The following is a 13,871-nucleotide window of genomic DNA, read 5'->3' as shown; positions in this document are numbered from 1 at the left end:
CTTGCTGACTGGTACTAAGGGGATATCAGGGTGGGTCTTAGTGGGAACTGCAGGGGCCATGCCTTCCCTCCTCTCTCCTTGCCTCCAGTTCAAGGAGTTGACTGTCCCTGCCCTGGTTGGGACAGGCATTGCCAACTCTCCCTGCTTTCCCTTCTGTCCTGGACCTTGACCTCAAGCTGCCCTGGGGAAGGAGGTGGTAAGTGTTGAGACTCCCATGCTAACATGAGTTTTTAGTAGCCAGAACTCCAAATGTGCAGGAGACTTCTTTTTTAGTGAAGCATCCCAGTGAAGCCCTGGGAAATGATTTCCAAATCTGGGTCCTGGAATGGCAGATACTGCACCTGTTCCATGGAGGGAGTGGGGTGGGGTATTGTTCTGGAGGGATTGCCTGGGATCTCTGGAAATAGTGACACATCACAAAGGGAAACCACAATAACTGCCTCAGGCCTCTAGTGGAGAACCCGGGTAAGGTGTTCCCCAGAGGGCTTGACTGACAGCTCTAGTCTACTCCCTTGGGCAATGGAGATTTCTTGAGGCTGCCCCTGAACAAAATTTGAGAGCAGAATGAGCTAGGGTGCCATGTGTATATGTGCGTGTGTGTGTGTATATGTGCGTGTGTGTGTGTATGTGTGTGTGTGTGTGTGCTAGCTGCTGGTAGCTGCAGAGTGGTGGAAAGAGAGAGCACTAAAGACACAGATCTGGACTTAAATCTCAGTTCCAACAGTTGAGTGCTTGAGGCTTAGTTTCTGGATATGTAAAACGGGGACAAGAAGTTTTTGGGGAGAAAAATATATAGGACTCCTAGGAAGTCTTGTTCAAATGTTAGTTTCCTTATAGTTTTATTGGAGTAGGGGGTGGTGGTGACTGGCTCCTCTGGGAAAACAAAGCTACCCAGGGAAGGTTCTAGAAACTTTCTTTTTATATAATCTTTTCCTATCTGAAGAATCCTTGAGGCCAGGCGCAGTGGCTCACACCTGTAATCCCAGCACTTTGGGAGGCCAAGGCAGGCGGATCACCTGTGGTTGGGAGTTCGAGCCCAGCCTGACCAACATGGTGGAACCCCATCTCTACTAAAAATATAAAATTAGCCAGGCGTGGTGGCACATGCCTGTAATCCCAGCTACTCGGGAGGCTGAGGCAGGAGAATCACTTGAACCCAGGAGGTGGAGGTTGTGGTGAGCCAAGATTGTGCCATTGCACTCCAGCCTGGGCATCAAGAGCGAAACTTTGTTTCAAAAAAAAAACCCTTATTCTTCTTTAGAATTAGATATTAGTTGTTCTATCTAATTCTACTTATCTGATTCTATCTACAGAATTCTAGTTATTTAGAATTAGACGGGACTAAGGAAAGGGGAATGGTGAGATTCCTAAGCTAGCATGGACCTTTTCATCATAAATGAAAGGGTCATCATGAATGTCATGTAACTATGGGCCAAAAAGGTCTTGGGGGACAGCCAGACCTGAACACATAGGCTGGCCAGAGGAATGTTGAGTTATGCAGTGATTGGGGAATGTGTGCTGGGGGCCCTAGAGAGAGCTGCTAAAGTATATAAGTGGGAAAGTGTCCCTGAGGACTGGGAGATAGGTTCCTATTATAGTTCCAGCAGTAGGCACTAAGAAAAACAATAACTATCATTTATTGAGCATCTACTATGTGCCAGACACTGTACCTAATTTTATCTCCCAACAGCCCTATGAACTAGGCACTATTATTATTTTCATATAACAGACTGTAAGATGCTCAGGGTCACAGGCTAGTACTTGGCAGAGCCAGGACTTAAACCCAGGTCTGTCTGACTTAAAAAGCCCTAGATGGAAAGCACTTTGCTAACTGCTCTCTTATTTGGATCTTCAGAGAGCGATCTTCAGTTTGGAGAAATAAGGGTATCGAAGCCTAATCCAATCCTGAAAAGGAAATAACCTTAGTTTTGGTTACTTTTCGTCTTCTTAGTTGGAACAAGAAATTGCAGTTCAGATTTTGGTTAGTGACCCTTCCCAGAGTCCAGTGGGTGGTAATATAATAATAGCACCAAGAAGATGGCCTCCTGAACCTGTTCCTTAAGAGGAAGAAGCCGATGCTCCCAGGTGTTCTCTCACACAGCTCCATTCTTGTGCCTCTTTCCTGTTCCCTATATCTCAGATTCTCCAGAGTCTGACATGAATCCCAAGGGCACCTTAGGGTGGGCGCGGTGGCTCACACTTGTCATCCCAGCTACTTGGGGGACTGACGTAGGAGGATCACTTGGGCCTAAGAGATTGAGGTTGCAGTGAGCCATGATTGTGTCACTGCACTCCAGCCTGGGCAACAGAGTGAGACCATGTCTCAAAAAAAGCCAAGGGCAGTTTAGCTCTTTAGCCTCTGTAGAACGTTCTGGCAGAGTCTTTTAGCCTTTGACTCCAGTTCCCCTTCTTATGCCCACTGTCCTCAGTCCCTTAGGGCCTCTTTGAAGTTCTTTAACCATTGCCCCCTCAAGTCCCAGATAGATAAAAATCTCTCCAGAGAAAGCAATGCTTCAACCTTATTCAGTCACCTGCGCCCAGCATCTCACAACGATCCAGCACAGATAGCAGGTCCTTGTTTCTCCCTATTCCCCACTCTCCTCTTGCATTTCTCATTTGTAATGCCTCCCGACCTCTTCTCTTCTCTGATGAGTGAGTTTCAGCTGGGATTCCTAAGCGCAGACTCATGGGCAAGGGTCACAACTGAACTTCAGAGGGCCACAACCCCTTGAAATTGAATGCAAAGTCATTACGTATGTACATTCTCTAGAGAAATGTACATTGTTTCAACTTTATTCTTAAAAAGTAAGAATTAAGTTAAAAAAAGGTAAGACTCACTGAGATAAAGGGCAATGAGACTTTTTAACTTGAGAAATACCCAAGGGGAAATGACTTTTCCCGAACCTGGTACTCTTGGCACCCTTTCCTCCAGAGTTTTCCACACTGAATTGAATTTTTTTACATAAATCTGATTACTCATCACCTATTCAACACATTCAAATTCTGTTGACACTCATGATGTTCTAAAAATCCTGTCTCCCAATACTTCCGAGTCTGCTAGTACTTGGAGTTTGCTGGAGCATTGCTGATGTTGTGGAGGTGAGGAAATAGCCCCTGCCATGGCTTCATACCATTTTATGTCTGGGGCCAACACACGCTGTGCTGCGTGTAACTCATCACAACTCTTTCAGTTTCTGGCACTCCCGTCTCACACTAGTTTAAGGGGCCTCTCTCAGGATTTAGCTCCTATTCTCAAGATGAAAACACGTATAGCTTCATAGAAGTAAGCTACAATTTTATCCTGGTATGGCTAAAATCTGCTCTTAGAGAAATTGTTATTTCCCTAAGAGATGTAAGCTGGCCTCCATCATGAACACTCAGTTTTACATGATCTCAGGATCACCATAAATGATAGTCTCTGTTTGATATGTATGATGAAATGGCTCACCTAGTAGTTTTCCCAGAACTAAGGAATAGTCCTTACCCAAATATATTTAGGTGTATACTTCTTGCAAGACATAAAATTGCTTGCATCTTTGAAAAGGCAGGTTTTCAGAAGCATCTTCCTCATTTGTATGCCTTGAAGAAGAAATTCAGCCAGGATACCTTGGTATGGTAAGAAATATTTTTGAACAAAAGACATGTTTTTGAATCTTTTATTCTAGCTACCATTTCCCCTCACATTTAGACTGTCCCCAGAAAGTGAATTCTCTTTCTGCTTGGAAGCACTGTGCTTATAGAAGCAACCCTGCTCTGTAAATAATGCTGTAATGGTGCCACCTGTCGGGGAATAGGGACATTACAAGGGGAGCCTCAGGGAATTTATGGCTTTCACTTCAACAAGCACTATCAGATGCCTGCTAAAGGCTTGGCTCTCTGTCAAATGGTGGGTGGCAAGGAGAGAAGAGAAAGTAAATAAATAGAATGTATATGAAGAATGTAAAAAACAACTGCAATATACTCCTGACTTGTCTCCCCTGGCCTTGCTCACATACCTTTCATCCGAAGGTTAATCTTCCTAAACCAGAGCTCTGAACATTCATTCTTCTCGAAATCTGTGTGTCCCTAGTGCTTCTTAAACTAAGTTTAAAATCCAGTGGGCGTGGGGAGTCAAGGTCCTCCCTAATGAGGCCCGGAATATTTTTTAACCTATATATTTCATTTCTCAACTACATCTTCTAGACACCATCCCACCAGGTAAGAAGCCCATATCATCCCAGTCAAAGCTGGAAATGATTCCCAGGGGTATCCCAGTTTCTTTAATCCCTGAGTGAGCCATCTAAATGAGTGCCCTCTGGCCTCAATTCCGTATCTCTCAGTCATGCTTCCCAAGTGCAGTCAGATGCACATCTCCTCCATAAAAAGGACTTCTGCAGCCTGGGCCACCTGCACCAGCCTCTCAGAGGTGTTCCCCACCTCCCCCTGCCCCTTTTCCCTCTCTCACGCTGTGAATGGGAAATCCCCAGAAATAGCATGCAAAACTTTTTGACTATGAATTTGTGCTTTTATTTCAAGGAATAGGGTTCATAATTTTCATCAAATTATTAAAGAAGCCTGTAAAGTCAGAAAGGGTAACTAACTGTAGTTAAAATGTGCATGCTACTCACCATTTCCCAGAAATGCCCCCTCATTTTCCTGCATCTGGTTTTCTGGTCATTCTCTTTACTTTCCTGCTCCATCATATCTCTGTTAGTTAGAATTCTACCAGTTCTCTAAAGCCCTTCTCTAATGCTACCTCCATCATGGAGCCTTTCCTGATGTGATCTCTTCCTCCTTAAAATGTCCAAATCTTTTTCTTTGTACCTATTTGGAGCATGGTAACTGTATTTTGCCTTACTTCTATTATTCCTCATGTGCTTTTATATTCTCCCTTCTGGATTATCAGTTATCTTGAGAGCTGGAACTGCTTTCTCATTTGTATAGTCTCTGAAGTATCTATTTTATTGACTTTAAGGCACAATTGACTGTATGGCATCCTATTTTAGGTACCATTAAGAAAGGAAAAAACACTGTCAAATTATCGCTATGCTTTCTTATATTTATATTTTAAAGTTTCATTCTTAAAGAACTCTTTTAGAGTTGTTTAGAAATAAAACTTAAAAAAATCACTACTATGCACTGAAATAACTGAGTCATTATGGTATTATTTAATTTTTTTCACACTGAGTCTGACACTTGAATCACTTTTTGACTCAGAATATTTGATGTATTTTCCCATGCATTTCTATTCTCTGGGCCATTTTGAGTATTAGTGAAGTGGCATTTCTTATAAAGAAAAAAAAAAGTCCTCTAGTATTGTCTATGGGAAATTCTTCCAGGCTACAATACCTAGTATGCAAGTTTTAATGCTGGCACATTTTTTGATCTTGCTAGAACATGTTCAGGGAAGGTGTTCAGACAACAACTAGGACTAATATTCCTTCAAGGGTCATTAAATGGTTGATTAACTGAAACATCAAGGGATTATAGATCAGGCATGTGTAGGCAATGACAACTATGTCATGACTGCTGTGTGGCCAACAGTAATTGAAGGCTGCCATCAATTATAAGACACATTCCATTTCAGAGATGTTACAATGTGGGGTGGGGGAAAGTCTGTCTGGAATTAGTAGTAAGGGACCTGTCTTATAATAGGCAGAAAATGTGTGTAATTGAATCTTAAGTATATAACATCTAAAGAATTATAAGATTTTAGAGCCAGGAATAAAAAAACACATGTTACCATCCCTTAGAATCTTAGAAAATGTTATTGGTGAAATAAACTTTAGTGATGATCATACAGCCATTTTATTTTTATTTATTTATTTATTTTGGATACAGTCTTACTCTATTGCCCAGGCTGGAGTGTAGTGGCACAATCTCAGCTCATTGCACCTCTGCCTCCTGGGTTCAAGCAATTCTCCTGCCTCAGCTACCCGAATAGCTTGGATTACAGGCATGTGTCACCACACCCAGCTAATTTTTGTATTTTTAGTAGAGATGGGGTTTCGCTATGTTGAACAGGCTGGTCTCAAACTCCTGACCTCAAGCAATCTGCCCACCTTGGCCTCCCAAAGTGCTGGGATTAGAAGCGTGAGCCACTGTGCCCGGCCTCATACAGCCATTTTGTATGTAACTCAGATGTCTGAAGGGAGTGCCCATGTCATTAAGAATCTGATTAAATTTGACCCAAATTTCAATTTCAAACGTGGGAAGTCCACAGCATGCCATACAATTTCTGCAGTGTCCCATAGTTTGTTTTCCTCTTGATTCTCCACATATCTCAGGCCTTACCTAACTGTAAAGCCAGCCAAGTTGTACTGTAAGAGTCATAGTGGCATTTTATGAAGGATTTAGGAAGTCTAACAACCTTTAAATTGTACAACTTTTCTTGCATAAATTCCCTTTCACAAATCCTTTCATGACTTACACAGACCACCTACCACATGCTTGGACTATCTTACTTGCCCTAAACATCCCTCTTTTTAAACAACCAGTCATTTTGCTTTAGGATAATAATTTACCATACAAGATCATTCCTTATATAAAATCTCTTTTCTTTATAACCTTCTTTGCATAGCTAGGGGGCATGGCTAATTCCACATGTCCCCAGGCCTTATCTAGAATTTAATGGCTTCAAGGTAAGTAAATTGAACAATTTCCAAAAGTCAAAGAAGCAGTTTATGACCTTAAAGCATTTAGCAAACCTAATATCTGACCTAATTTAGACCAAATGTCTAAATTTTGAAGACATTTTTTATTGTATCAATAGTCTTTAAAACTGTCTTTATTTTTGAAAGTTTACCATAGTCACATGAACTAAAAGGCATTAGTTTTAATTTTTCTGAGAAAATACTTAAGTGCTTTTCTTTAAGCCAATTAATTAGAGCTCTTTTATGTAAACATTACACACACAATACATACAAATACACAGATAGAAGATCCTGTCGTTGTAAGGCTTTTCATTTGCCAGTTAAGTTTCTCTTTAAAGCAGGCAGTTTTTAATGGCTTAATAAGCAGACACAGACGGAAGGAAAAACAGATTGCCAGAAATTAAAGGTCTCATTTTTATACCAGATCCTGGATTCCAAAAAGAGGGAATCAGCCCATCCCCAATCCCTTGCATCCAACCCCTGAGTCCATGCAGGCCGCCTCAGTTTCATTCCTTATCAACTGTAAGAAGGACTCATAAAACACCCTTTCATTGGTTTCAAGAGGAACTATTACATAATCCTGCTAGGCATTTAAAATATTTTACTGTAGATTGAATAGGAAAATGGGGGTGGGTGGGGTAGGGATCCCAGGGAAAGTCCCATGAAGAAGTTTATGCCCTTAACAGGCTCCTCCACCCCATCCTTCCTTCCTTTCTTTCTGCTCCTGCCTGCTTGCTCAGCATTACCAGCACACTCTCATATTTTGAGAAAAATAGTTTATTTCACATGTAGCCCTCTGGGTAGGGGAAATTTATCTTATTTTTACCCCAAGTACTTCATTAAAAAGTACAGCTTCCTTCTAAGAGAATTGCTGGTGAGCAAATATTAATTATGCCATTGTACATAACTAAGGAAATGGGTGATATGCCCAAGGTTACACAGATAATGACAGTGTTAGGAACAGAAGCCTGTTCACCTGAACTATAGAACAATTTTTTCCCATTAAATGGTACTACACCTTAGTCTGCTATAAATGGTTACAATATGCTAAGGAAAGCTTATTGTGACTTGAATCCAGCTTTGAGAATAAAGAGTCAAAAAACTTTTGTATAGCAGGTGAATAATTATATCAGCATGATGGAAAATACATACAAAAAGAGAACCATGATTGAGTGAATTTGTCAGCAAGTGTTTACCAACTGCCTGCTATGTGTCATCGAAGGCTGCAGGCACTGCTGCAGACTCCAGGAAGTCATGGTCCCTACCTTTAAGGAGCTCACAGTCTAATTATGAGGGAATAATTGAATTGGGACAGAGTGTTCTTGAATCGGGACAGAGTGCTTCTCGGAAGATCAAAGGGAAAATCTGTTTTCTATGAGCATTGCCCACTAAATTGAAAGCACTTCAATTTTAAAATGGGAATTGTGTGTGGGAGGGGCATGTGTGTATGCAGGTGGGACAAGGTGAAATGGAGAAGTTAAAAAAACGTGTGATGTTAGCTGTGGGCTTGTAAAAAATTTTTTTTTAAAAAGGGAAGTTTAAAAATGCCAGGAAAGCCATAACATTTTATGCTACAGAGGACATCAAGTATGATACTGGAGAAAGAGCCATAGCAGAGGCAGCATCCTAGTGATTTTCTGGAAAAAGTAAGTACAATGGAGTTGGCAAAACAAAACAAAAAGCCTACTTATGGCCTCCACACCAATGCACAAAATACAGGTAATATAGAATTTTAGATTTTATTCAATGAGGAAAATAAAATCTCATAAAGAAACACGGTAGGATGGGATTCACACCTGGAACCTGGCAGTGAAAAAAGGTACAATACGTTGTTCCATAGAAACAGAACTAAGTTCTGATGCGCAGCTGGGAAAGGGTTGCTGGTTATGGGACACACACCATGTGTTTGTGGGAAACCTGTTTCTGGGTCAGAAGCAGCTTCTTTGCTGTGATCTACAGAAAGTTAGCCCTTGTCCGTGGCATTTGTAAAATTCAGGAAGGAAAGAGGGAAAAAAGGGGCAGGTAAGGGATGAAGGAAGGAAAGAAAGAGACAAAAGAAAATAAGTGCAAGGAATGTAAAAACAAAAGAAAATCATAGAAGGAAAGTCAGAGTAGCCCTTTAATCACGAAGGTAGAGTCTTGTGTGGGCTTTTTATATTCTTGAGCATGGAAACAAGAAAGGAATCATTTAGGTAAAGATAAAGGAGAGGAAATAAGTCATGTCATTTTTAAAATGTGCCAAGGGCTAACAAAACAGATACATAAACTGGATTATAGATCCCAGGAGCAAATAATGAAACTGGCACAAAACCAAGTTCCAGAATCAGAGGATATGTTGTTTAATGTGAATGTCATTCCTCAGAAGGAAGAGGTGACATAGTACAGATTGCTATTCTGGATCTAATTCTGACCCACAAAGATGGAACTGATTAGTGAAATGGAAGTGAAGAAAAATCTTTGAGAGAAAGTAACCATGTCACTGAGTTTCTGGTAGCCAAGGAGATAAGGTGAAATATGTGTCCAGGGTTATGAAAAACTTGACTTCAAACAGTTAAAGGCTATGATTTTCATAGCTTGAGACTGTATGGGGGAAAAGGTTCAAAGAGGGTTAAATTCAGTCAGAACTTTGATTAAATTCCAAAGTCAGTGACTTTGGAATTCAGTGAAGAGGAGTGAATGGAATGCCTAGAGACCTCACCAGTGAATTCAGATTTGGAGATATCTGGCAGAGAATAAGCACAACTAAGAAAGTGGTACCCATATTTCAATGTTTTAAAAGCGCAAGTCATAAAGCAAAAGCTGGGGAGTTTCATTATTAAAAAATTAAGGATTTCTGTTCCATAAAGGGCATCATTAACGAAGTTAACGGGCAGATGGCAGAATGGAGAATATATTTGCTTTGTCTAAAACTGACAACAGTGTAATATCACCCTAAAATATGTAAGGAACGCCTGCAAATGAACAGGAAAAAGCAACCCAATTTAAAAAAAAGGAGCAAAGAATATGAACAGGCAATTAATTGCAGAGGAGAAAGCTAATAAGTATATGGAAATTTACAGTAGTAATCAAATGCAAATTAAACAAATAATGAGATATCACTTTATTCCTATCAAACCAGTGATTAGAAATCTAGAAAATAGCACATGTTGGCTGGGTGCAGTGGCTCATGCTTGTAATCCCAGCACTTTGGGAGGCCAAAGCAGGAGAACTGCTTGACCCCAGGAGTTTGAGACCAGCCTGGGCAACACAGTGGGATCCTATTTCTACAAAAAAATTAAAAAATTAGTTGGGCATGGTGGCATGTGCCTATAGTCCCAGCTACTCAGGAGTTTGAAGCAGGAGGATCGGTTGAGCCTAGGAGGCTGCAGTGAGCCATAATTATACCACTGCACCCCAGCCTAGACAGCAGAGTGAGACTCTGCCTCAAAAAGAAAAAAAAAAAAAAAGAAAAGAAAAAGAAAAATTGCAAGTGTTGTCAGACGTGGAAATACAGAATCTTGCACTGCTGCAAGATTGGTTCCACCACTTTTGGAAAGCGATATGGCATTACTCGGACACATTAAACAGATTTATACCCAGTAGCCCAGCAGCAATTCCTCCCCTAAGTAACATAAAACAAATTATTTACAAGTTCACAAGGGGATTCAATGCAGGGTTATTTGTAGTAGCATGGAGTTGGAAGCAGCATGGGAGCTCATCAATGGAAGAGTGGACAGATGCATACCGCGGACTATTAGGCATCAATGTGAAGTAACAGATTAAATATTAACATCTGGCAACGTGGATGGAGCCAAAAAACAGTGCTTAGGTTAAACAAATATAAGTAATGAGACAAATATCTCAGTAGGTTTGGAGTACATTTAATAATGCATGCTCACGAAATAATAACTATGTTTAGAAAACACATAAATGGAAATATCCACATTAAGCACATTAGAAAATTGCCTATTGTAGTGAGAAAATGGGACTTGAAGGGTATAAATAAATAAATAAATAAAACAAGAGGGCCTCACTGTCATGGTCTGATGATAGTATACCATGAACTGAGGAGTATGACTAACTCAATCCTTTCAGGAACAAACAAAACTTTAAAACATAGCAAAAAAAACCATAAATCATAACACCACCTGAAAGATGAAGGCTGGAATGAGGAAAAACTTGCAAAAAAGAAAACTGGCTGGGCGAGGTGGCTCACGCCTGTAATCCCAGCACTTTGGGAGGCCGGGGGCGGGGAGGTGGCGGATCATCTGAGGTTGGGAGTTCGAGACCACCCTGACCAACATGGAGAAACCCCATCTCTACCAAAAATACAAAATTAGCCGGGAGTGGTGACGCATGCCTGTAATCCCAGCTACTTGGGAGGCTGAGGCAGGAGAATCTCTTGAACCAGGGACGCGGAGGTTGTGGTGAGCCGAGATCTTACCATTGCACTCCAGCCTGGGCAACAAGAGCGAAACTCCGTCTCCGACTCAAACAATAAATAAATACATAAATACATAAATAAATAAAAATAAAAGAAAACTGACCGCAAAATGGGCTCTTATTTTGAGCATGTACAAAACACAGGTAAGTCTGATGGTCTGGGCACATGGGATACTGTTAACAGTTGGAAGAGGGGAGAAACATTTCTGGAGGTGCTAACTGAAGTGCTTGAAATACTTTATGTTATTTAATCCTCATAACCACACTGAAGCATTGTTGCCCTAGTTAAGCCTCTTCAGCTAAGACTCCTCAGTTGCAAGAAACAGAAACCCATTTCAGACAGCTTTAAGCCAAACAACAACAACAAAAACATTTGTTATATGGGCGTAAGGTTATTTCACAGAACCCAGGAGTGAAAATGCAGCTGGGTCTTCAAGGCTGACCCAAACCAAGTGCTCCTTGAGGATCTAAATATATTTTTCATCTCCTAGATAAACCATATTTCTATATGTTAAACTGAATATTTCAGAGGAAGTCACTAATAATAGGTGTCTCGGGGGCTTCCGTGAAGGTTCAGGGCTCTGGACATTCCCACTCCACTCCTATCAGAACAGCTCTGTTTTTATTTGGTTAATACATCAGGATTCTGCCTAAGAGTTCATTGAGGAAATAGCACTACAGCACCTCCTCTGGCCAGATACTGTGCAAAGAATTACAAAATAAATCACAGACGAGTGGAGAAGATAGGAAAGTAAATACACTCTAAAACAATAAAGGAGTACAGTGACAGAAAAACGCACAGATTATTAAGGGAACTCAAAGAAAGTCTAGTAAGCCCAGAAAGGGGTAGGGCTTATGGGAGGTTTCACGGAGTGGATACCTGGAAAGGGGAGGTAAGGCAGCTCAAAGGACACTGTTGTTCAACGGAGGGAAGAGGATTCAACAATTATACAATTCGCTGAGTCGGGGCTTTTCACTGCGAAAGAACTTGGCTTCGGATCCGTGATCAAGGCTGGGAGCTATGGAGGTGGATGTGATTGGCAGAGACCTCTGCTCAGGTCTGCGTCAAACCTTGCTTCGCTCCCATCCCATCCTGCGCCAATAGGGCGCAGTATCCCAACCATTCCACTGGGCTAGGAGGGGATCCTAAGCCTCAAGGTCCGCATCTCCCGCTGGAGGGACTGAGCAGCCGCACTAGTGTCCCAGAATAGATCCTGTTCCCCAGAGGTTGTCAGGTTACCGCAATTCGGCTCGGGCGAGGCGGCCAAAGAGAGGGCGCTCATTGGCTGCCACAGCCCCGGTCCGAGAGGCCGAGGAAGGCTGATTCGTCACAGGCCGTCAGCGCGGGCCACGCCTATTTCCTCTCCAGGTTCTAATTAGGTCAGGGGCCCTACAGCCTCTTGGGTAGTTTGCAAGTGCGTCGCGGAGCCGGCCTCGGAAATATGGCGACAGCTTCAGCTTTCAGTGTGAGGGAGCCGAGGGCCCAGCCAAACCCTGCGGGAGGCAATTCCTGGGTACCCTTCCCATATTTTCGGTCTTTGGGCTGCGCTGTGGTAACCTCAGAGCCTGGTTGCGTGCTCACCAGCGACAAGTGTCTTTGCATGGGGACATGAAAGGGGACTGGGAAGTGCCGTGCAGTTTCAGGGTGGTTTCTGGTTAATTACATTTTCATGGGTTTTCGCAGAGTCTGGGGGCAATTTGTGTCCTCCAGAGACCAGGGACCAGGGCCGAAGCTACGGCAGGGGAGACGCGGCTAGGGCTGTGGCTTCTAGTGCGAGCTCGGTTCGCGTCCGTTCCCGTCTGGCGCCCGGGCCTCCGGGAGCCCAGGGCCTTGAATGAGACAGTGCTCGTCCTTGAAAAAGCAGTTCTAGGTCACTTGGCCTGCTTTGCCAACATTCTGGGCACCAGCTCACCTTCCGCCATCCATGTTGACAACACCAGTTCGACGACGAAGCGGGCGATTCCTCTTGCCTGGAATTTCACTCGTCCCCAGTATCGAACCCCCGCCCCAATTTTCTACGTTACAACTCCAGCGTATTTTTAACGGCGCAGCCAATGTCACCTCCTTGGTATAAAGCCTGCGCTGTCCTGGACCTTCTTAGGAGTGCAGGCTTAGGAACAGGAGCTATGCTGTTTTATTATTTTTCTTTAGTTTAATTTTTTTTTTTTTTAGAGATGGGATCTCGCTGTGTCGCCCAGGCTAGGGTGCAGTGGCGGGATCATAGCTTACTGCAGGCTGGGGTCAAGCAATCCTCCTGCCTCAGCCTCCTGAGTGTATGGGATTATAGGCGCAGGCCTCTATGCCATTGTAAATGCTGTGGATTTTGAGTATTTGACCTCTATGAGCCTCAGTTTTTGCATCTCAACATTGAGATAATACTAGTACCTCATAAGGTTATGTGGCGATTAAATGGAAAGCTCTTACAATATAAGTGCTTAATAAGTAAGTTATCATATGTGCTTCCAAAGTACTTTGTGTAGGCCTTTTATAACGCTTGCCCTTTCTATTACCATTATTTGTTCTTGCCTGCCCTACTAGACTGAGATTCTCAAAAGCTGGAACTGTCTTGTTTATAATCTCAGCGTCTGTCAGTGCTGGGCAAATGTAAAGCTAAGAAATGATTTCTTAGAAAACTTATTAAAAGCAGTCTTTCTTCTCCTTTCCCTTTCTTCCTTTCCTTCACTTTTTCCTCTTTGAGATAGGAATTTTCAAACCTAGAGAAGAAGCTGAGACCCTAGGGGGAAAGATTGGGACCTTTTTGTTGTTGTTGTTCTCAGTGGTGACCAAAAGAGCCTTAACATTCACCCCAGTCTGAC

General features: G+C 42.3%; 1 long non-coding RNA gene across 1 annotated transcript in view; it reads left to right on the top strand.

Annotated features, from left to right (window-relative positions):
* Positions 1 to 12,476: 12,476 nt before the first annotated feature.
* LOC134807566 (uncharacterized) overlaps positions 12,477 to 13,871 on the top strand; it is a 28,097-nt gene continuing 26,702 nt past the window's right edge. Inside the window, exon 1 of the long non-coding RNA XR_010148322.1 lies at positions 12,477 to 12,568. This is a non-coding gene — a long non-coding RNA (uncharacterized LOC134807566). The remainder of the gene's footprint in view (positions 12,569 to 13,871) is intronic.

The sequence above is a fragment of the Pan troglodytes genome, chromosome 10, assembly GCF_028858775.2.
Source record: "Pan troglodytes isolate AG18354 chromosome 10, NHGRI_mPanTro3-v2.0_pri, whole genome shotgun sequence".
Lineage (NCBI taxonomy): Eukaryota > Metazoa > Chordata > Mammalia > Primates > Hominidae > Pan > Pan troglodytes.
The sequence above is the reverse complement of the archived record's forward strand: the minus strand, read 5'-3'. Positions and strand labels throughout refer to the sequence as shown.